Raw genomic sequence first — 23817 nt, forward strand, 5'->3', positions numbered from 1 at the left:
TTTTGCCCACTTTAGTCTAAATAAGTCCTCTCCAGTAGAAATAAAATGTGAGCCACTTGTGTAATTTAAAATTTTCTAGTAGTCACATTAAACAAAGTAAAAAGAAACAGATGAATTTAATAAAATTTTATTTAATCCAATATGTTAAAATATTATTTCAACATAGAATCAACATAAAATTATTTGTGAGATATTTTACATTTTTTTCATACTAAACTTTGAAATCTAATGTGTTATCTTACACTTATGTGTGTCTAAATTTGGACTAGATATATTACAAGTGCTCAATAGCCACATGTAGCTACTGGCTACCATATTGGACAGCTCAGGTCTAGACCTCAAGAACAAGAAGCTATATTGCATCATATGTGATGAATATGGTTCTTCTTTGTATGTTAGAAGACTAAATACTATGGTATGCCTTTTATCTTAGATAATTGAATACTACAGGGTAACTAACATTATAATGAAAAAACAAATGGCCACTGAATTTATATGGTATTTTTTATTTTTTGGGGAGATCATGAGTTTCACTTACAGTCAGCTAATTCTCGCAGTGCCTAAAATAGGCACCTTTGAAAGTGAGTTATGTCTTTAGATGTATCATTGGTAAATCACTCAAGGATTTCACTAGATGGACTAGGTAGCCAGGAGTTTTAAAGTATAATTCAGTGTACATGACTTACCCTTGGAAAATAAGTTGCATGTTGGGAGAATTTCTTCTGTTATATAGTGAGGTACCTCATCATTTTGTGGCCTGTAAACATTTACTTATTTACCATGTTGACAAATATATTGATCCTGCTGTACAGAAGCATCTTGAAAACCTAAAAGATGTCTGTTATGTAATTTAATGAAAAATAGATGTTGAGGGGAAATGTCAGCCACTGTATATGACCTCAGTATAGGAGCTGGAAATAATATACTTTGGAAAGTCTGAAGTATGTTAGTAGTTTTAGAAAAAGACTAGTTAAGTAGTTTGAAAAACTTAAGATCTTCTAAGAAACTGATGATGCATACTGATGATGACTTACTGAGTTTGCTTTGGGAAAGCCCTGTAAGTCATGGAACTTGCTGTGTATATTAAGGACACCTTTAACCCTATCTATGAAATTCAGTCACCTTGAATTGTATATTGAAGCAGCATGCTCAGGGAAAAATGAATTTCTCTGCTGAATGTGAGTGAAAGCACTTGATTACTTGTAAAGTCTTGGCTATCTCTGATGGTGATTATTATCTGTGATTGTTTGTTGAGGGTTTTTTGTTTGTTTTTTAAAGACTTATTTGGGATAAGCATATGTTGTGTTACATAGTTAAAAAGATGTTCTTTTAGAGAGTATTCCATGAGAAAAACAAGTAGTTCTACATTATTCTTGTTTACTGATACTTTTCTTTAGGAACAAACAGTTTTAAAAATTAGACTAATTCATAGCAGAGTGGTAGAGAAGTGGATATGCTGTGTGTAATAAGGAAGTGAATCGAATAAGGAATCAGTCAGAAGCAGCAGAGAAGGTAACATCTATTTTGTTTCCATGACCCAGAAGGACTGTGTGTGTACCAGTAAACACTTTAGGAAGTTTGTCAACCCTCTATGGTGAAATAAATCAGTAAGGGTTAAGATCATGTTTCTGACTTAACCATGCATGGGTTAAACCTATTGTCATTTTATATCTTGCTTTGAAATGAAGCTTTGGGAATTAAGGGGTTACCATCAAAGGGGTTTTCAAAGGGTGCTTTAAAAAGTTTGAGAACCATTGTTCTGTTATAATAAAAGTGGTCAGGGGAGGCCTCCCTGAGAAAGCGATGTTTGAGCTATGGCTTAAAGGAGATGTGGGAACAACTGTGGAGCTGCACTGGGAGGACGTTTCCAGGCCAAGGACACAAGGGATGCCACGCCTTTAATGCAGGAACATAGCTGGCAGGTTGGAGGACAGCATGGTGGCCAGTGTGGCCACAGAAACAAAAGGGTTACCATCATTTATTCTCAGTCTTCTCTGTATTCTAGATACTTTTTATACAAACCTGACTTGAAATAAGGAAAATTGGAGAAAAAAATGTTACAGCAGAATAATGGGTTTCAAACTTTTAAAATCATTGTTTGGAAACAAATCCCAAAATATGAAATAAATAAAAGTGATGTTGCAGCTCAAAAAATGATAGGGACATGTCGAAAAGCCTCAGTAGTCAGATCAAAGGGACTCCCCACTGGCCAAATCTGAGAGAATTTGAGCTTCAAAATAATGAGATTAATAAATGTTAATCTATTAAATTTTTAAAAATCTATGAGTCCACACTTATAGTAAACAAAAAAATAAAGGAATAGGATACCATCTAATAAATGTAGGAGGAATGATAATGTTAGAAAATCACCATTTTGCAACCATTTTAACCACCAGGCAAGAATCATCAAGTTGGATGAGGGCTAAGATATTTACAAACTCTTAAAAGTATCTTTCCATGAATTATTCTTTAATTACAAAGGAAAAAAAAGATATTTTACACTGGAGTAACCTGGTAGACACTATTTTAACTATGTAAGTAATTAATCAAAGTCAATATCACCAATAACTGGACAAACCCAATATTATTTGCTTCCAGATGTGATACACTGAAAAGAACAATATCATTTATATAATATTTCTGCCAAAAATATATAACCTAAATCTAATTATGAGGAAATATTAGACAAACCCCAATTGAGGGATTTTTACAAAGGAAATTGTTTGTACTATTTGTAAATGTCAGTGTTGTGAAAGACAAAGAAAGGCTGATCTGGACCAGAGAATAAAATTACTATAGAAGGAATTTTGGAGATAATTGGCAAAATTTAAATAAATTCTGTAGATTAGGTAACAGCATTGTGTCAATATTAAATTTCCTGATTTTGATTATCATACTGTGATAATGTAGGTGAATATCCTTGTTCTTGGGAAATCTACCCTGAAGTATTTAGAGATAATGGAACAAGGTTTTGTAACTTTCAAACAATTGAGAAAATAAAAGATATACTGTATAAAGAGAGAAAGAAGAGGAAAAGAGAGGAGGGGAAGGGTAGGAAAGAATGGTAAAGCAGTTGTGGCAAAATGTTAAAATCTGGGTTAAACACATAAAATAGTTCTTTGTACTATGCTTGTAACTTTTCTGTATATTTAAAATTATTTCAAAACAAAAAGTTGTACACAAAAAGTGATGATGTGCTGGATGAATTAGGTCTACAACACTTTCTATTTGGTGTTGCTCCTTCACTTGTTTTCTTCTAAACAGAACCTCTGAGGCACCCCTGAATACAATCTGAAAATCACTGCTCTTAAAATGATCATTCCTTCCAGCTATGAAAACGAGAAAGCAGAAAGTTTTACATGTAATAATGATTTTATATATGGAAGGAGATATCTAATATTTCACTACCTCTAGGAAGAGACTACTTGCTCTTTTAAATATTGCTAACATGCAGAGATTGTTGGTAAATATTGATGGACACTTAAAAAAAGAGCATATGGAAAAAATTTAAGCAATAGAGCAAAGTCTATACTTGGCCCAAGAGTTCGAGGAATTCTAAGAGTGACTGCCGGTAGGTAGTTAGGAAGAAATTTTTAAGGTAGCTGCAATAAAATTTAGCTTTTCTTTAGATTTATATGTGCAACTGAAATGAGGCTTAGGAAGGCTCAGAGCGTGGAAATTCTAGTTTATGTTTATAATCATGGTAAGGGTGGCTGCCATCATTAAAATGACAAGGTCATAGTGAACTTTGTAAATTTGAGGACAGATGATGAAAAAAATGATTCAGGGTAGATAAGAGAGCAGTCAAAGGAGCAGTGTTAAAAGTATCATACTTGTGGCCACTTCAGCAGTGGTACTGAGTTAGTACCATCTAGGTACTTCTTGTAAATAGCATCCGTAACGTCAGAGAGAAACCCTACCTGAGCCAGGTATTATTTTCCTGTGTTTACTAAAGTTAACAACATAATTTCTATGGTATATAGTACTTCAAGGAGAACAGAATTTGAAGGTCTAGAAAACACTTTGGAACTACTGAAATTATGGAATTGTTATAAGATGTGAATAGCAGATAGATCATTTTAATTTGTCTACAAGGGAATTCTAGTTTTCTTAAAGGAAAAAAAAACAACAAAGGGGAACAAAATAAGTTATCTACTTTTGACCTAATTTGTGAGCTAAATACTAAAACCTTGTGAGATGAGAAATGACAAAAGAGGGAAAATTAGTGTATAAGACATGAAAGAACATTGTTTTTAGAACTGCCACAGTATATTGAAATTATAAGAGGTAGTTATGGCATAGAGAGCAGACAAAGAATGAAAATAAACTTTGTTAAAAGTTAAATTATGCATACATCAAAATGAAGAAGGGCAGTAACGCTTACAGTATACAAATGATTGTATATACAGAACCTGTAGTTTCTTGGCAATTTGGAAAATAATAAAATGAAAAATGGCTTCTTATGGACAAAGGTGATATAGAAGTAAAAAAACACAATTGGTATAAAAATGACTTTTTCTTAGATTTTCGGAGAAATATAAATTTAAAAAGGGATGTTAAATGGAGAATTATCTGTAATTTTAATCTTTATGGGCATGGTATGAAAGTAGCTAGAAGTAAACCGAGGAGGAAAGCATGTTGACAAAAGGAACTGTAACTCTTGGCAGTGTATAAACAGGGTGCTTTGTAAAGTTCTGCCATAGAGCCACCAATGCAATGGTTCTGTGCAATGCAGCATCAGTGGTAGTTGGAATAAAGGAGTAGGAGAATGGATCATTTAATGACCACTTAATAATAGTTATTACCCTCTGAGTTATGTTAAGGGCAACCAAATCCAGCACTCCAGGGCACAAGATGATTGGCTAAAGGAGTTGGGAAGAAGTTGTTCTTGTTGGTGTACCTTTGTTTGGCTCTTCAGGGACCCTTTTTTCTCCAGGTATTACCTACTGCTGTCTGTAGAACTCAGACATGGAGGACTCAATGGTTTGCTGGTCTTTAGAACATCCTGTATTTTAATGATCATGATAAATGCTTGGAGAATATAGAAATGTTGGTGCTTCAGTGGAATTAATGACCACATCTGTCTTTTGATTGGTGTTTTCATTTTAATCATCATTTAAATGATTTCCCTGTCACAGATTTTATTTAAAAGACTGACTATATATAACATCTGTCATTTTTGATTATTTTAATGGACTAGGTTTTAAACACTGAAACTACAGTTCTGCCCAGTGAAAAGCACAGGTGTTCTGACAAGCAATAATAGCAAATAAAATGTGGTATTTTTATTGTGTAAAATAGTATGGACACATATAGTACACACAAGAATCTAGAATATAAGGCTGTTTAACGGCAATCAAATTTTAGTAGAATTTACTTGATTGTAACATCTTCCTTTTAGGTTGGAATATGGTTTCTTAAAGAGGATCAGACAAATTACTCATTCTGGGAACAAAGACTTTTGAAAGCTGACAGCTTACTGGCAGTTATGATGAGCATTTATTTCAGGCTTATAAAACATATTAATCAAACTTGTTCACAGTATGGTGGTCCAAAGAGGGGTTATATTATTTTTGAGAGATACTTTAAATAACTGAAGAGCGCTGGTAACATATTTTCCATGAATACAAAGCTACAATGTTTTTTTTTCTTCTAGATGAGTAAATACTTTTCTCGGGTTTAAAGAATGAAGAGTACTGCAGGAATCTGTTTATTACAAGACTATTTGCAAAAGACCTATGCACCATTCATTGAACCTTGAAAAACACTTGAAAATATGGGTTGCATTTGCAAACTTCAGTGTATGACATGGAAAGCTGGCAAGCTGCCTGGCTTCTACTTAAAGGATTGTCATTCTGGGAAAAATAAATTTCTCTAACTAGACAAAAGTCAATGTTTTCATGTTTTACTGCAATCAAACTGATAGAGCTGACAATTTAATGTCTCAACACTTAAAATACCTGGGGATAATCAGTTACCTCAATCAATCATAAACACAAATCCTTCTATTTTCGAAACTTGTGTGTCTGTGACTAAAGATATAAGACCGTTTGGTGAGTCCCTTTCCCCGCAACACCCCGTCATCTACCCCTACCATCCTCCTAATATTCCTGATCTGTCTTTATCTATGCAGATATGTATACACATTATGCATCTGGAAATAACTTTTAACAACTCAAGTGTGATCAAATTTAGAAACTTTTCTTTCACTGTCCTGTTTTATTTAATTTTTATGGTAGTTTATAGACTGTATGCCTGTCAGAGAAATGTGGAACTGTGCTGGCGTTTCCACTGAAGACATCATTATGAGTGAAAAAGTGCTCAAGGCTTTTTCAAAGTGGGTGCTGAAACGTACATTTCCTTTCTCTGACTCCAGGGGATGCTGGTAGCTACCCCAAACAGACAGGTATTTTGGGGTCAAATGGTGTAGTGCCAAGCCCTTAGGATTTCCTGGCAAGCACACTGAACAGCTCAGTTCTGGAAACTAATCATGATAATGATGATGATAAAGCAAGGGAGGCAGTGACAACAACATAAAAAGCCGCCTGAGGAATTGGATTCCAGGTAGCTCTAGATATGGCAGAGCTGACAGGTTCAGTTCACTAAGCTTTGGTATTGATAATGACGGGAAACTTCAGACAGTTTTAGAGATCTATTTCTATTAAGCTATGCCGTGGTGTTTCTGCAACTTGAGAACAAGTTTACTGGGGCACCCCATTCTTCTTTCAACATGGTAAGAATTGATGTGAGTGGTGCTACATTCCTAACAGATAATTACTCTGAGCACTCAATAAACCAGATTCCTTGTTTGAAGTATTCTTTTCTGTATTTTTTATGTATGGTGTATATGTGGGTATATGTATATATAGACAAACGCATTCACCACCACTGCCTCCTTTTTGTTTCTTTGATAATGTAGGGCTTTGCAGTCAAACTAAGCAGAGTTTTAGGACCCTTGGGGCAGCATCTTTTAGTTCCGCATCAGGCTGCGTTGCAAACAGTCAGTCTTGTTCTTGCACTCACTTGGCGGAAGTGCCACGACACGACTTGTGCAGTGCTTTGCTCTTGCCATGAAGCCTGGGTGACAAAAGTTTTTACAAGAAGCTGACTGTATTTGAGGTTATGAATATGCAATGACTCTCATTAGTATTGAAGCACCAGAACAGGGGCTGACATCCCCCGCCACTTTGAGTTGCTGCAGAATCGGCTAATGAATTGTCTTGCTCTTTCATGCACACAGTCTGCTGTTGTGGCTTCTAAGTTCCAAGGGGAGTTGCCCAGTTTGAGTAGACCATTGACTGCAGAAATTAATTGTCAGGAACTACTCTTGATTTTGTGAAATACTATTTAGACAGTGCCTTAGCTGGTCAAAACAGAAAAGCTATAAGCTTTGTATAAGATAGTATCATGAATAGGAAAATTTAGAAAGAGACATGAGAATGTATGTATGTTCTTATATACACAACTGTGTATAGATATGCTTCCATCCTGGATTACTGTACAGTAAGTATATCTAAATATAGGTGAAATCAAGTAATAGAAATCTGACATTTTGTTGGTTGGTCTATTATTCTTCCATACAGAACAAACAGAGATGATAGAAAATTCCCCAAATGAATAGGGTTGAAACACAAAGCTATTCCATCAACTCTTTACCATATTCTTTCTTTCTTTTTTATTCCTGGGTCTCTGCCAAACATTTTGCAGCTCATACACATACCATCTTTCATGAATATGTTACTGATAAGGATATGTTTCTAGCCCCTGATTAAGATATCTGAGCTGATTTGCAGTGTGTAAGAAAATGCAAAAGTGCTCAGACATCATCTAGAATGGTCCCTTTTCAATAGGATAAATTAAGTGTGTTTTTCCACACCCCTTCTCCCTTGAAATTTCCTTTCAACTAAAAGAGAACTTCTGTGGCTTGCTGCAGATTGTAAAGAATGGATTGAATTGAAATGGATAATATATGCTAAAAGGTAAGGGATATGTTGTAAGCTGTGCAAATAAGGCAATGAACAAAGGGTAAGTCCTTATATTAAAGTGCTTGCTCTACACATTTATTTAATGAAAAGGCATCCCTTGCACAGAAGCAGATATATGTTATTTTTGTAGAGCTTTAGGGGGTAGTGTTACTATAATTGTCATATCTCAATGGAAACAAGAAAAAAAGTAAAGCCCAAGAATGTATACATATAAGAGTACCAAGTATGAGTGTAGCTTAAAATAAATGCAGTCTGGCAAAAGTGGCTTAAGTATCATATATCAAGCACTTGTTACCTCTGCTGGCCTTAGTGACTTCACATGACTAAGACCAAATCAGTGATAAAATCTCAAGGAAGATGAAACCAGTGTAGGCCTTTGCAAAGACCATCAGTCATTCCACAGAGCTGTGATATTATTTGTTCATGTAATCCTTGGCTTCCTATTTAATGGACATAATACACCATCCACTCCTAGACCAAAGCCACCAAGGGAAATCTTTTTCTTTTCTTTCTTTCTTTCTTTTTTTTTAAATTGGACACAGGGAAGACAGATTGGTTCAAGATGGCAGAGTAGAAGGATGTGCTCTCGCTCCCTGTTGCGAGAACACAGGAATCACAACTAACTGCTGAACAGTCATCGACAGGAAGACACTGGAACTCACCAAAAAAGATACCCCACATCCAAAGACAAAGGAGAAGCTGCAAGGAGATGGTAGGAGGGGCGCAATCACAATAAAATAAAATCTCATAACCGCTGGGTGGGTGACTCACAAACTGGAGAACAGTTATGTCACAGAAGTCCACCCACTGGAGTGAAGGTTCTGAGCCCCATGTCAGGCTTCCCAACCTGGGGGTCTGACAATGGGAGGAGGAATTCCCGGAGAATCAGACTTTGAAGGCTAGCGGGATTTGATTGCAGGACTTCGACAGGACTGGGGGAAACAAAGACTCCACCCTTGGAGGGCACACACAAAGTAGTGTGTACATCAGGTCCCAGGGGAAGGAGCAGTGACCACATAGGAGACTGAATCAGACCTACCTGCCAGTGTTGGAGGGCCTCCTGCAGAGGCAGGGGGTAGCTGTGGCTCACCGTGGGGACAAGGACACTGGCAGCAGAAGTTCTGGGAAGTACTCTTTGGCGTGAGCCCTCCCAGAGTCTGCCTTTAGCCCCACCAAAGAGCCTGTAGCCTCCAGTGCTGTGTTGCCTCAGGCCAGACAACCAACAGGGAGGGAACTCAGCTCCACCCATCAGCAGACAAGCAGATTAAAGTTTTACTGAGCTCTGCCCACCAGAGCAACACCTGGCTCTACCCACCACCAGTCCCTCCCATCAGGAAGCTTGCACAAGCCTCTTAGATAGCCTCATCCACGAGAGGGCAGACAGCAGAAGCAAGAACTACAATCCTGCAGCCTGTGGAACGAAAACCACATTCACAGAAAGATAGACAAAACGAAAAAGCAGAGGGCTATGTACCAGATGAAGGAACAAGATAAAACCCAGAAAAACAATTAAATGAAGTGGAGCTAGGCAACCTTCCAGAAAAAGAATTCAGAATAATGATAGTGAAGATGATCCAGGACCTGGGAAAAAGAATGGAGGAAAATCAAGAAGATGCAAGAAATGTTTAACAAAGACCTAGAAGAATTAAAGAACAAACACCTAGAAGAATTAAAGAACAAACAAACAGAGATGAACAATACAATAACTGAAATGAAAAATACACTAGAAGGAATCAATAGCAGAATAACTGAGGCAGAAGAATGGATAAGTGACCTGGAAGACAGAATGGTGGAAATCATTGCTGTAGAACAGAATAAAGAAAAAAGAATGAAAAGAAATCAAGACAGCCTAAGAGACGTCTGGGACAACATTAAACACCCCAACATTTGCATTATAGGGGTCCCAGAGGAGAAGAGAGAGAGAGAAAGGACCCAAGAAAATATTTGAGGAGATTATAGTTGAAAACTTCCCTAACATAGGAAAGGAAATAGCCACCCAAGTCCAGGATGTGCAGAGAGTCCCAGGCAGGATAAACCCAAGGAGAAACATGCCAAGACACACAGTAATCAAACTGACAAAAATTAAAGACAAAGAAAATTTATTAAAAGCAACAAGGGAAAAACGACAAATAACGTACAAGGGAACTCCCGTAAGGTTAACAGCTGATTTCTCAGCAGAAACTCTGCAAGCCAGAAGGGAGTGTCATGATATATTTAAAGTGATGAAAGGGAAGAAGCTACAACCAAGAATACTCTATGCATCAAGGCTCTCATTCAGACTTGATGGAGAAATCAAAAGCTTTACAGACAAAAGCAAAAGCTAAGAGAATTCAGCACCACCAAACCAGCTCTACAACAAATGCTAAAGGAACTTCTCTAAGTAGAAAACACAAGAGAAGAAAAGGACCTACAAAAACAGACCCAAAACAATTCAGAAAATGGTAATAGGAACATACATATCAATAATTACCTTAAATGTGAATGGATTAAATGCTCCAACCAAAAGATGCAGACTGGCTGAATGGATACAAAAACAAGACCCATATATATGTTATCTACAAGAGACCCACTTCAGACCTAGGGACACATACAGAGTGAAAGTGAGGGGGTGGAAAAAGGTATTCCATGCAAATGGAAATCAAAAGGAAGCTGGAGTAGCAATACTCATATCAGATAAAATAGACTTTGAAGAATGTTACAAGAGACAAGGAAGGACACTACATAATGATCAAGGGATCAATCCAAGAAGAAGATGTAACAATTATATATGCACCCAACATAGGAGCACCTGAATACATAAGGCAAACGCTAAGAGCTATAAAAGAGGAAATCGACAGTAACACAATAATAGTGGGGGACTTTAACACCTCACTTACACCAATGGACACATCATCCAGACAGAAAATAAGGAAACAGAAGCTTTAAATGACACAATAGACCAGATAGATTTGATTGATATTAATAGGACATTCCATCTGAAAACAGCAGATTACACTTTCTTCTCAAGTACACACAGAACATTCTCCAGGATAGATCACATCTTGGGTCACAAATCAAGCCACAGTAAATGTAAGAAAATTGAAATCATATCAAACATCTTTTCCAACCACAACACTATGAGATTAGAAATGAATTACAGGGAAAAAAAACGTAAAAAACACAAACACATGGAGGCTAAACAATACGTTACTAAATAACCAAGCGATCACTGAAGAAATCAAAGAGGAAATAAAAAATACCGAGAGACAAACGACAATGAAAACATTATGATCCAAAACGTATGGGATGCAGCAAAAGTAGTTCAAAGAAGTTTGTAGCAATACAATACTACCTCAAGAAACAAGAAAAATCTCAAACAATCTAACCTTACACCTAAAGGAACTAGAGAAAGAAGAACAACCAAAACCCAAAGTTAGTAGAAGGAAAGAAATCATAAATATCAGAACAGAAATATATGAAATAGAAACAAAGGAAACAATAGCAAAGATCAATAAAACTAAAAGCTGGTTCTTTGAGAAGATAAACAAAATTGATAAACCTAGCGAGACTCATCAAGAAAAAGAGAGAGAGGACTCAAATCAATAAAATCAGAAACGAAAAAGGAGAAGTTACAATGGACAATGCAGAAATACAAAGCATCCTAAGAGACTACTACAAGCAACTCTGTGCCAGTAAAATGGACACCCTGGAAGAAATGGACAAATTCTTAGAAAGGTATAACCTTCCAAGACTGAACCAGGAAGAAATAGAAAATACGAACAGACCAATCACAAGTAACGAAATTGAAACTGTGATTAAAAATCTTCCAACAAACGAAAGTCCAGGACCAGATGGCTTCACAGGTGAATTCTATCAAATATTTAGAGAAGAGCTAACACCCATCCTTCTCAAACTCTTTCAAAAAACTGCAGAGGAAGGACACTCTCAAACTCATTCTGTGGGGCCACCATCACCCTGATACCAAAACCACACAAAGGTACCACCAAAAATGAAATCTACAGACCAATATCACTGATGAATATAGATGCAAAAATCCTCAACAAAATACTAACAAACAGGATCCAGCAACACATTAAAAGGATCATACATCATGATAAAGTGGGATTTATTCCAGGGATGCAAGGATTCTTCAGTATACACAAATCAATCAATGTGATACACCATATTAACAAGTTGAAGAATAAAAACCATATGATCATCTCAGTAGATGCAGAGAAAGCTTTTCACAAAATTCAACACCCATTTATGATAAAAGGTCTCCAGAAAGTGGGCATACAGGGAACCTACCTCAACATAATAAGGGCCATATACGACAAACCCACAGCAAACACCATTCTCAAAGGTGAAAAACTGAAAGCATTTCCTCTAAGATCAGTAACGACAAGAATGTCCACTCTCGCCACTATTATTCAACATAGTTTTGGAAGTCCTAGCCACGGCAATCAGAGAAGAAAAAGAAATAAAAGGAATCCAAATTGGAAAAGAAGAAGTAAAACTGTCACTGTTTGCAGATGACATGATACTATACATAGAGAATCCTAAAGATGCCACCAGAAAACTACTAGAGCTAATGAATGAATTTGGTAAAGTTGCAGGATACAAAATTAATGCACAGAAATCTCTTGAATTCCTATACACTAACAGTGAAAGATCAGAAAGGAATTAAGGAAACAATCCCATTCACCATTGCAACAAAAAGAATAAAGTACCTAGGAATAAACCTACCTCAGGAGGTCAAAGACCTGTACTCAGAAAACCGTAAGACACTGATGAAAGAAATCAAAGATGACACAAACTTATGGAGAGATATACCATGTTCTTGGATTGGAAGAATCAGTACTGTGAAAATCACTATACTACCCAAAGCAATCTACAGATTCAGTGCAATCCCTATCAAATTACCAATGGCATTTTTTATAGAACTAGAAGAAAAATTCTTAAAATTTGTATGGAGACACAAAAGGCCCCGAATAGCCAAAGCAATCTTGAGGGAAAAAAGTGGAGCTGGAGGAATCAGACTTCCCAACTTCAGACTATACTAATAAGCTACTATAATCAAGACAATATGATACTGGCACAAAAACAGAAATATAGATCAGTGGAAGAGGTTAGATAGCCCAGAGATAAACCCATGCACCCATGGTCAACCAATCTATGACAAAGGAGGCAAGGATATACAATAGAGAAAAGACAGTCTCTTCAATAAGTGGTGCTGGGAAAACTGGACAGCTACATGTAAACGAATGAAATTAGAACATTCCCTAACACCATACACAGAAATAAACTCAAAATGGATTAAAGACCTAAATGTAAGACCGGACACTATAAATCTCTTAGAGGAAAACATATGCAGAACATTCTTTGACATAAATCACAGCAAGGTCTTTTTTGACCCACCTCTTAGAGTAATGGAAATGAAAACAAAAATAAACAAATGGGACCTAATGAAACTTAAAAGCTTTTGCACAGCAAAGGAAACTATAAACAAGACGAAAAGACAACCCTCAGAATGGGAGAAAATATTTGCAAATGAATCAATGGACAGAGGTTTAATCTCCAAAATATATAAACAGCTCATGCAGCTCAATATTAAAAAAACAAATAACCCAATGAAAAAATGGGCAGAAGACCTAAATAAACATTTCAACGAAGAGGACATACAGATGATCAAGAGGCACGTGAAAAGCTTCTCAACATCACTAATTATTAGAGAAATGCAAATCAAAACTACAATGAGGTATCACCTCACACCAGTTAGAATGGGCATCATCAGAAAATCTACAAACAACAAATGCTGGAGAGGGTGTGGAGAAAAGGAAACCCTCTTGCACTGTTGGTAGGAATGTAAATTGATACAGCCACTATGGAGAACAGTATAGAGGTTCCTTAAGTAACTAAAAATAGAATGACCATATGACCCAGCAATCCCACTACATGGCATATACCCAGAGAAAACCATAATTCAAAAAGACACATACACCCCAATGTCCACTGCAGCACTATTTACAATAGACAGGTCATGGACACAACCTAAATGCCCATCGACAGATGAATGGATAAAGAAGATGTGGTACATATGTACAATGGAATATTACTCAGCCATAAAAAGGAATGAAATTGGGTCTTTTGTAGAGATGTGGATGGACCTAGAGACTGTCATACAGCTTGAAGTAAGTCAGAAAGAGAGAAACGAACATCGTATGTTAATGCATATATGTGGAATCTAGAAAAATGGTACAGATGAACCGGTTTGCAAGGCAGAAATAGAGACACAGATGTAGAGAATAAACCTATGGACACCAAGGGGGGAAGCGGGCGAGGGGTGGTGGTGGGATGAATTGGGAGATTGGGATTGACATATATACACTAATATGTATAAAAGAGATAACTAATAACCTGCTGTTTAAAAAATAAAATTAAGAAAAATTGGACACAGGGAAGACCAATCATATCTGATCACATGACAAGCTACTAAATTATTTAATTTCATTCCTAAATTTGCATTCTTGTTGCATTTTACTGTCAGTATAGGGTTTTGAAAACTTCCTGTTTCAAGGCACCTATATAATCAGAAGTAAAGTACCTTTATAATCACTCACAAGAATTTTCTGATTTCTCTATGCTGTTTTCCTAGGTATCCAAACATTAGAAAAGGTCTACTTGTTATGTTGAAATAAAGTATTCAACTCATACCGAACACATTCAGATTTTAAAATATAAAAGTGGAAAAAGTTTAGCTGAAACAATTATATATAAGCATAAAGTGTTCAAATTTAATGGAAATATTAACCAATATCTGTTACTATGAATATGAGAATCACAGTATAAGTGACAATATTTTAGTTTTAATTGCATAGTTTTAGAAAACTATCGTGGTTTTACTTTGGCTTGCAATTTGTCTCTGCATTCTAGACTTTGTGATGACTGTGAAAACATTATTTATGAAAGGTTTATTCAAATATAATTTGGACACTATAAATCTCACTATAAGCTACTGTAATCTCACTGTAAGCTACTGTGATTGCTTTTATCAAATATTGGAGTCTAATGAAATAAAATGCAAGGTACTTGTGCTTCTGAGTCCTTGCTGAGAATCATTTATTACACCTTCTTTTCTGTACACAACTACAATACAGTTGTAACAGCAGGCAAAACAATATGTTATGTTGTTTCTGTTTATTTTAAGCTGTCCTGCTACATATCTGTAGTAGAATTTGGACACTTGCAAGGGAACAGCTAATATACATATGGATTTAGGCAATTATCTGATTCCTTTTTCTAACTCTGTAGCCATATATATTCATAATTAATATTCTGACATAGTTTTATGAAGTGGACCAAGAATTGGAGTATTGTAAGGCAGACCAAGCACCAGGAAATCAGAGACAACAACTTTCTCTCCCTCCCTCTCCCTCCCTTTCCCTCCCTCTCCCTCCCTCTCCTCTCCTCTCTCTCTCTCTCTCTCTCTCTCTCTCTCTCTCTCTCTCTCTCTCTCTCTCTCTCTCTCGTACACTCACCTCACAGGGGAAAGAATGAGAGAGGACTTCAGCCTTTGATGAGCTTATCTGAAATTTTACCACTGTAAGTTATTTTAATTTGAACATATGTCTAAGTTTTGTGCTTTCTGCTTTAGTATTATTTTGATTTTGATTTGTGTGTGTGGGACACCGTAATTTTTCAGTTCTTAGGGTCTCTAGAAGTCTTAATCTGAACTTGAATGGACCAGTGAATTTACCATCAGCAAATGCTACTTATACATTTTCTTGCCAGCCATAAATTAATATTTATTGAGTACAGTCTGGGTGCTGGGAGTGGGGAGAGGTGGATTAGGAGAATCCTGGGTACCAGGAAGTTTACAGTGAAGCTGGGGTGAAAGAAAGCAGGAAAATAGTGGAGATTCATTTATAGGGCTAGATATCAACAAATGTAGATTGATCTAGTGCACATTAAGTGCAGAAGTGTTCCAGAGTTGCCATTGAGGTGTGAGAACAGCCTCAGGAGGGACGACTGTAGAGACTTCTTATAGGAGACAAGTTCCTACTTGGATTTTGGAGGTTTAAAGATTCTATTAAAATGTAGTAAATTTGGCTTAACTTTGAAACAGGACTTCAGTGTGTCTAAACTCACTTTATATTGATTTCAATGGTAACATTTTCTTTAGAAGTGATATAATTTGAAGCTTAGAATTGTGTGTTTGTAATGTGCTTTTCATTTCCTTCATTTAAAATTGTTTCCTTAGGTAGGGAGAAAAAAATCTTGTTTACCACAACTAACCCTGTTAAATGTAGAAGGAAAAACGTGAGGGAATTAAAAAGATTAGCGTTAACATCATTTTAAAAAACTCTATTTTTCCTTAACTCTCTCCCCAGTAGTCTTGCCTGAGTATATGTATAAATGTTGATTCCATATTGATGCCCGGCAAAGTTATGCAGAAATTCCTAAGTCCTGTCTCACCAGATATAGTCACTGTATACTCTGGGGGCGGGGGGGGGACTTTTATTCCATCATGGGGTCCCTGAATACTGATGCAGCTGTGTAATTACTCGCCGCAGGCCTGGCTCTCAGTTAAATTGTGAAGTTTTTAAGCTATTATCCCTTTCTTTACTTCCACACTATTCTTCTTCTTACCTTTTTTCCCCCACTCTCCTCAGATGTTAATGATAAAGGCTTGAGGTTACTCCATCCCAGGTCATTTGCTTTTCTAAGAGGAGACTCTGGGGTTTGATGTGTGTGAGGTGTATGGCAAGCACTGTGCTAGGTGCTTTACATATGTTACTGCAACACAGATAACTCTGTATGGATGTAAAAGACTGGTGCAGAGAAACATATTGAGTAAGTTGTTAGGATCACACAAATAGCTAGGTTTTGAATCCTAGTGTTTCAGACTCCAAAGCCTATGCTCTTTGCACTACAGCAAAACATTTTAGGACCTAGGATAGTCTATGCTGGAAGTTCAGGCTTTGTGCCAGTTCCACAGGAAAAATGCTTTTGACTGGAAGCATTGCCCTAGTGCCCTTCAAATTAGATGAGGTGGATCTAATTAGTCCTCCTAACTCATAAGGTCAGTTTTGTATAGTTGCATCTTAAGTCTTTAAATGTAGTCTTATTTGAGGAAGACTTTAATCTTTGTTTTGAATTTTTTTCAATTAAATTCAACTTAGTGAATATTTATTGAATGCCTATTCTTTTCCAGGTACTATGCTGATGGTACAAAGACAGTCTAGTTAGGGAGACATTATAAGTAACTATAATACAATTCACTGAATGCTATAATAGATGCATATACAAGGGATCATGGAAGCATACAAAGGTATAATTAATTTGAGGGAAGATGTCAGGGAATGTTATATTTGAGCAGAACCTTGAAGGGCAAGAAGTAAGAATTTGCCAGAAGGAAAGAAGGAGGTTGATAATTCATTTCAGGTGATGGCAATAGCATGAGCACATGTGTGAATATGTCTGGCATGTTTGGGATGTGGTAAGAGTGGTAGATTGTAAAAATGGTCACAAGTTCTTCCCTTTCCTGCATCCAACTCCTGGAAGTGTGATACTGAAAATCCTTCCATTAAGAAGTGGAATCTGTTTCCCCATCACTGAATTTGGGTTGATCATGTGACTGACTTTGGCCAATGGACATTAGTAAATATGAAACCAGCAGAGACTTGAGAAGTGCTTATGCACTGGGGCTTCTGTACTTGGAACCCTGAGATCATATTGTGAATGAGCCCAGGTTATCCTCCTGGAGGATAAGTAGCCACCTGCAGGAGAGCAGAGGCTCTGGCTGATAGTCTGCTTAGCACTAGACCTGTGAGTGAGATCATCTTGGATTATTTAGTTACCAGCTAATCCACCATTGACCATGGACACAGGGAGAGTCCCGGGGAAATCTGTTGTCAGCCTGGACAGGATGACCCACCTGAGTTGCACAATTATGAACTAAATAAAATGTTTTACCCATTAGGTTTGGGGTGTTTTGTATCAGCTAAGCTAATCCACAAAAGGTCTGAGTAAAGTGCAGGGAATGTAGGAAGAAGTAGCTGAAGATGATGTGTAACGTTTGCAATATCACGTTAAGAAGTTTGGACCTATTTTGTAGGACTAAGCTTCCCAATACTTCACTGACTCATGTACCACTTTTATCTTTTAAAAAATGTCTGGGGCTTCCCTGGTGGCGCAGTGGTTAATAATCTGCCTGCCAATGCAGGGGACACGGGTTCGAGCCCTGGTCTGGGAAGATCCCACATGCTGCGGAGCAACTAAGCCCGTGCACCACAACTACTGAGCCTGTGCTCTAGAGCCCACGAGCCACAACTACTGAGCCCACGTGCCACAACTACTGAAGCCTGCGTGCCTACAGCCCTTGCTCCGCAACAAGAGAAGCCACTGCAATGAGAAACCCACGCACCACAATGAAGAGTAGCCCCACTCACCGCAACTAGAGAAAGCTGCGTACAGCAACAAAGAACCAAAGCAGCCAAAAGTAAATAAATAAAATAAATAAATTAAAAAAAATACCTGCATACTCCTAGTTAGATTTTTATTTAAATTGTCCAATTCTTATACAACAATTTACTTTAAATGCAAACTTAATATTAACTTAAAATCCCAGTTCGATGTGTTAATTCTACTTTTTTAAACCTATTAAAAATATAAATATATAAAAAGTTGGTCTATTTGGTATCAAAAGTCATCTTGTATATTTTGAGTGCTGCATTCTAGGATTTCCTGCTATAATCAATAGGAATCAGGATCATGAGGAGAATAATTTGGAGTGGAGAGGCTACTGCAGAGGTCCAGATGGGGTATGGCACGTGGTTGACAAACTAAGATGTATTCTTGAGGAAGAAGAGGAAGTATCTGGAAACAGATTTGTTGTATGTGGGGTGGGAATGGGGAGTGTGAAGTATCCCCTGAGTGGGTACTAGTAAGAAAGGGAAGAGAAGAAAAAAAATAAAGGTAATAGATCTGATGTTGCACTTACTGAGTTTGAGTTAATAGGTCATTTGAAAGCAGAGGCCCACCAGGCATTTGCACATGTAAAATGGTTTTTTGAGCCATGTGGCTTGTGGGATCTTAGTTTCCCCACCAGGGATTGAACCCGGGCCACTGCAGTGAAAGTGCCGAGTCCTAATCACTGGACCTCCAGGGAATTCCCTTAAAATGTTATTTTTGAAATCATCGACATATAGGTGATAATATCATCAAGAGGAAGTGTTTAGTACAGAGATCTTCAGCTTATTCTTGTTTGTTTTTTTCATCCCCAAACTTTTATGGGATATGATTTACTCCAGCTAGAAATAGTGATTCACATAGGTAATGATTCTCAAACGGGGGTGGAAAGTACCTGTATAGTTTTTAAAAATGTCCCCCATACGATTTTGATACACTACCCTTCACTCCCCCTTGATTTAGTGTGAGATGAGGACAGGGCTGTGGAAAAGGAATTAGTGAAAAGGGACAGAGCGGGCTAAGAAGTAGACTCCTCTAAGAGGGAGAGAACTTTTACATATGTGAAGGAACTCTAAGATAAAGGGACAAGCCATGGTACTAAATTCTGCAGAGAAATCCAGTAGTTTGAAGATTATTCTTTACGCAAAACTGGTTTATCACAGTATATAGTACTTGGCATATAATAGGAGAGCAGTAAATGTTTGGGTAAATGATTTGTGTAGAACTGTTTTGTGTTTGAAACACTTCACAAGCCTTAAGTATTCAAGTCAGACAGGATATGTACTTGTACTGCTTTGGGCTCCAAAATCGATGTGGGTTTTAAAAATTTTGTTTCTCTGTCCATGATCAGTGACTTAGATATATGCCCACTAGGGCACCATAGTCCTGATCTCAGTGCAAAACAATGTTTGAGGCTGTTTTCAAGAAATACTGTCAGTCAGCATCCTTGTTACGGCCACTCCACGCTTATGTCTCCTAACCTTTCCCACCTATGGCTCCCAGGAGTAAATTGTTTGTCTTATGATGGTTTGGGTTGATGGAGTGAATATACTTGACTGGCAGAACAGGAACGCCATTGGCCTGTCTGGCTCTCAGGTAATTTTTACATTCATAATAGCAGCTTCTTTTATGACTGTGATTATTCTTAAAATGACATAAATTTCTACCAGATCAGGACAGCAGTTTCCTCAGACCATGATTTGGTGCCGATGCGGGATACTCAGAGCACGCTCAGCAGTACACACTGGTTTGACATCTGGCATCCATGACTCCTGTGAGATTGGCTTCCCTCTAGATGTGCCCTGAAAGCATCCCTGCTGTGCCCCTTCTGTCCAAGTGTAAACGCATCACAGGAAATGAACAAGTAAAGATTCAAGTTTTATGGAAGGACTCGAGAACCCCTTACCCAGCTGGAAACCCGGGTTTTGGTGTCCAGGAAATTTGACCAGCCGTTTGGATAGAGGCTGTTGTCTGTGGCACCTTAGTCCCCTTCTCCTTCCAAGCTTCCCACGTGCTGTCCATAGCCTCTATTCTAAGTCATCCAGCTGAGGACAATTGCTTCAGGACCTTTAAAATGTGAAATAACAGTTGTCTTTTACTGTGGATTCATTAGTGCAGCTGGATTTAGTTATTTACAGTTGTAAATTTGGCACTGTTTTTACTGAGGTAGGGGACTCTTTAAAATAATTGAAGCAGTCTAAAGCTAAACCTATAAATAATTATTCATTTCCACTTGTTTTAATATGGAGATAAAAAATATTAAAATGATTAAAGAAAATAGGTATATAACAAGGGAGTTAAGACACCAAAGTAAAAGTAAGAGGAAGAAGCCTTTTCACATTTCCCTTGCTACTGTCTTCCCAATTCCATTTTCGCTCCAGTCTAATGAATGTATTTTAAATAAAATTCACGTACTCTCTTTGCTCTCTGTCTTCCTACTACTACAAATATCAGCTCATCCCCTCTTTCAGATCCACTTCAAGGAAATGCAGACTTGAAAAACTCTCCCCCATGGTTTTGTCTGAACTAGCTGCCGTTCTGCAGCACACTGGATCCAGTTGCTGGAGTGGGGGAACCCGAGAGGTGAGTGAGCGAACGAGCTTGCAAGAGCGGCCACTTAGCTGAGTGAGTCAGGCGGGCCTGTGTGAAAGGATGTAGGTGAGCCAGAGACTAATGGGAAGAATAGGGGGTCTTCACGAATTTTGATGTGGGGAAATCTGAAAGGTTCTTCTGCAGGCCAGGGTATTTGAATATTTGGGAAACAGCTGGCTGGGCTCTGGGAGAGTGCCTCCTGATTCGCCTCGTCAGATGTTCAAAGATAAAATGAGGCAGCCAGCACGCCAGCACATAGCTCATATAGCCTTGCAGTCAGTTTTGAATTTAGATTTGAATTGTGATATCAATGTCATGGTGGCACATGCTTTGAGAAGGTACTTACAGAGAATAATTGAAAGATTCAGTGTGAAGCTTCTGAAAGTTGTAATTTAAAGTTCCAGAAGCCTCCATATTACTCTCACCATTAAAATTTAAAATGACAGCAGCCCAATTATGTATGGTTATTTTCTTAAATAAAATCATATTTCTACCCCAAGTGAAAGATTCATTGCTGCCCATTAATCTCTGTCAGGAGAACCAATCTCAATCACGTCCAGTGTTAGCAGCTAAGATGGCTCGCTTTATCCTGGAGACAATGAAGCGACTGGGGGAAGCCGAGCTCTGGAAGTCCTCGGGAGGAGCTGGACTTGCAGCAGGCTGATTTGCATGATAATCACCATTATGGGTCCTCTCTGGTGCCAGCCTCCACACTTAACCAAGTGCCGTATAACTTTAGTAGCAGCCGAGAAGCCCAAGTAAGGGCTGTAGCACACATTTTACAAAACCTGAATGATGTCAAAAACTGCTAGTTAAGAGAGGGCAGCTGGTTGTAAAATTAAACCACACTGAGGCATGGAGACTAGGAATGTAACTTAAAAACCTGATGAAGGATATAACTTTGGGGACTGTTGAAAGATATAAAGCTTTTCCATCTTTTTTTAAACTCACAGAAAACTGTTTACCAGAAGAATCTGTTTACCAGAAGGACCTTTGTGGCCATTGAAACCATGGCATGAAAATAGATCAGTGAAAACAGAAACTTTTTCCAGTGCAGAAATTTTAGTCTCTATCAGTTAAAAGTATGGAGCCAGACTTTTAGACTATGAATCTTTCCACCAGTTTCTTTTGTCTGTTTCATTTTACTTTATACTGTGCTGTGATTTGGGGAATATGGTGTAATGGTAGCCAGAATTGCAGTGAAAAATTGCACAGGGCTGGTCAAGCTTAAACCATTGTTATTCATCAAAACCTTATTCCTTAGTGTTCCCAGGGACAAAGGAGCACGTGAATCAGTAATATTATGATGCATGATGTTGAATGATATAGAGTATATATACATCAGTGTAATCTAAGCAGTGTCTTATAAATAATAGATCACATAATTTCTCAAAGGTTTCACAGTATGATAAAACATTTACAGGTAGGTCTTGGTTCTTCTGAGTTTTGTCATGACTTTAGTACAGCCGGTCCTGTGGCAGTTTGCAAGTTTAATTTTGTTGTCTGGCTGTAGCCCTAGAATCTATCTACCTTTTTATAAAGCTGATCCTGTGATATGAACTCAATTTTTTCCTTCAACTCTGCCTCAAATCACTGTGGCTTTTCCTCTTTCTTACCTTTTACTTATGTCTCAGTAAGAGGCATCCAACTTCACTTGTGTCCATGATTCCACCACTGTGCTTAGATTCTTGCTGTAAATTATTTTGAGTCTTCTACTTTCCACATTTGACATTTTGTTTGCTTCATCCTTAAAAAAAAAAAAAAACCATTCCTAAATTCCCTACTCTGTTTCCTTTCTTTCAGTTCTTCCTGACTTGTCTACTTTCTTGCTCTGGCTTCTCACCATTTACTCTTTAACCTATTGCAAGGTAGATTGAGCCACCACCACTACTACTTTCTCAGACAAAGATTATACTCCTTCTTAACAGACCACTTTTCTCACTCTGCTCTAGAAGGAGAGCAACTTACCTAATGGGTAAATTTGGAGTAAATAAGTGAGCCAGCTCAGCTTACTGCCACCCTCCTTCTAGCTGTAGAAGGGCCTGCCTACTGAGAGCCACATTCTCCCTGAGGCTGGGAGCCCACCCCAGCCCAGCACTGGCTTGGCTTGTGGAGATGGCCTGATTCTGTAGTTTAGACGGCTAGGCTTGTTTTGGCTTTCACACTAAGCTACTTCCTTCACCCTGGTCTCAATCAGTAAGTAATAAAGGTTATATTCTAGCCTCTCATCTGTTTTATTTTTGTATTACTTCTAAACTTGTTTGGAATGCAGGAGAGGAAGGGTGTCTCAATGTTGGGGAATTGCTTAGAAATCTAAATAAATACAACAATGTGTACAAGTAAAAAGTTAAAGTCCTCCTCTCCCGATCTCACTTGCCAGAGGCTTGGTTCCTCTGTCTCTCTCTCTTTCCCCACTTTGTAAGGATATAGCAAAAAGGTGGCTGTCTACAAGCCAGGCAGCAGGTCCTCACCAAGAACCAAATCTACTAGGACTTTGATCTCGGACTTCCCAGCCTCCAAAACTATGAGAAATAAATGTTGTTTCAGTCACCCAGCTCATGGTATTTCTTATAGCAGCCCAGGCTGACTTATTCTTCCTGATTTTTCTATGCATGTGCAAATGTGTGTATATATAAGTATACAGTAGAAATACTTTTACCTGAATGTCACATAACAAATATACATAGCTATATATTTATACTTATAGCTCTCTAAAACAGATCTTTTTGTTTCATATATCTCCATATTCTCCATATATATATTTATTTATATACATACACAGTTGTATTTT

At 37.6% G+C, this 23817-nt stretch overlaps 1 long non-coding RNA gene across 3 annotated transcripts in view; it reads left to right on the top strand.

Moving 5' to 3' along the window:
• Positions 1-23817, top strand: part of LOC309659016 — a 154344-nt gene that overhangs the window by 120564 nt on the left and 9963 nt on the right. The window lies entirely within an intron of this gene.

This window comes from Balaenoptera physalus, assembly GCF_965194825.1.
Source record: "Balaenoptera physalus genome assembly, chromosome: 3".
Classification (NCBI taxonomy): domain Eukaryota; kingdom Metazoa; phylum Chordata; class Mammalia; order Artiodactyla; family Balaenopteridae; genus Balaenoptera; species Balaenoptera physalus.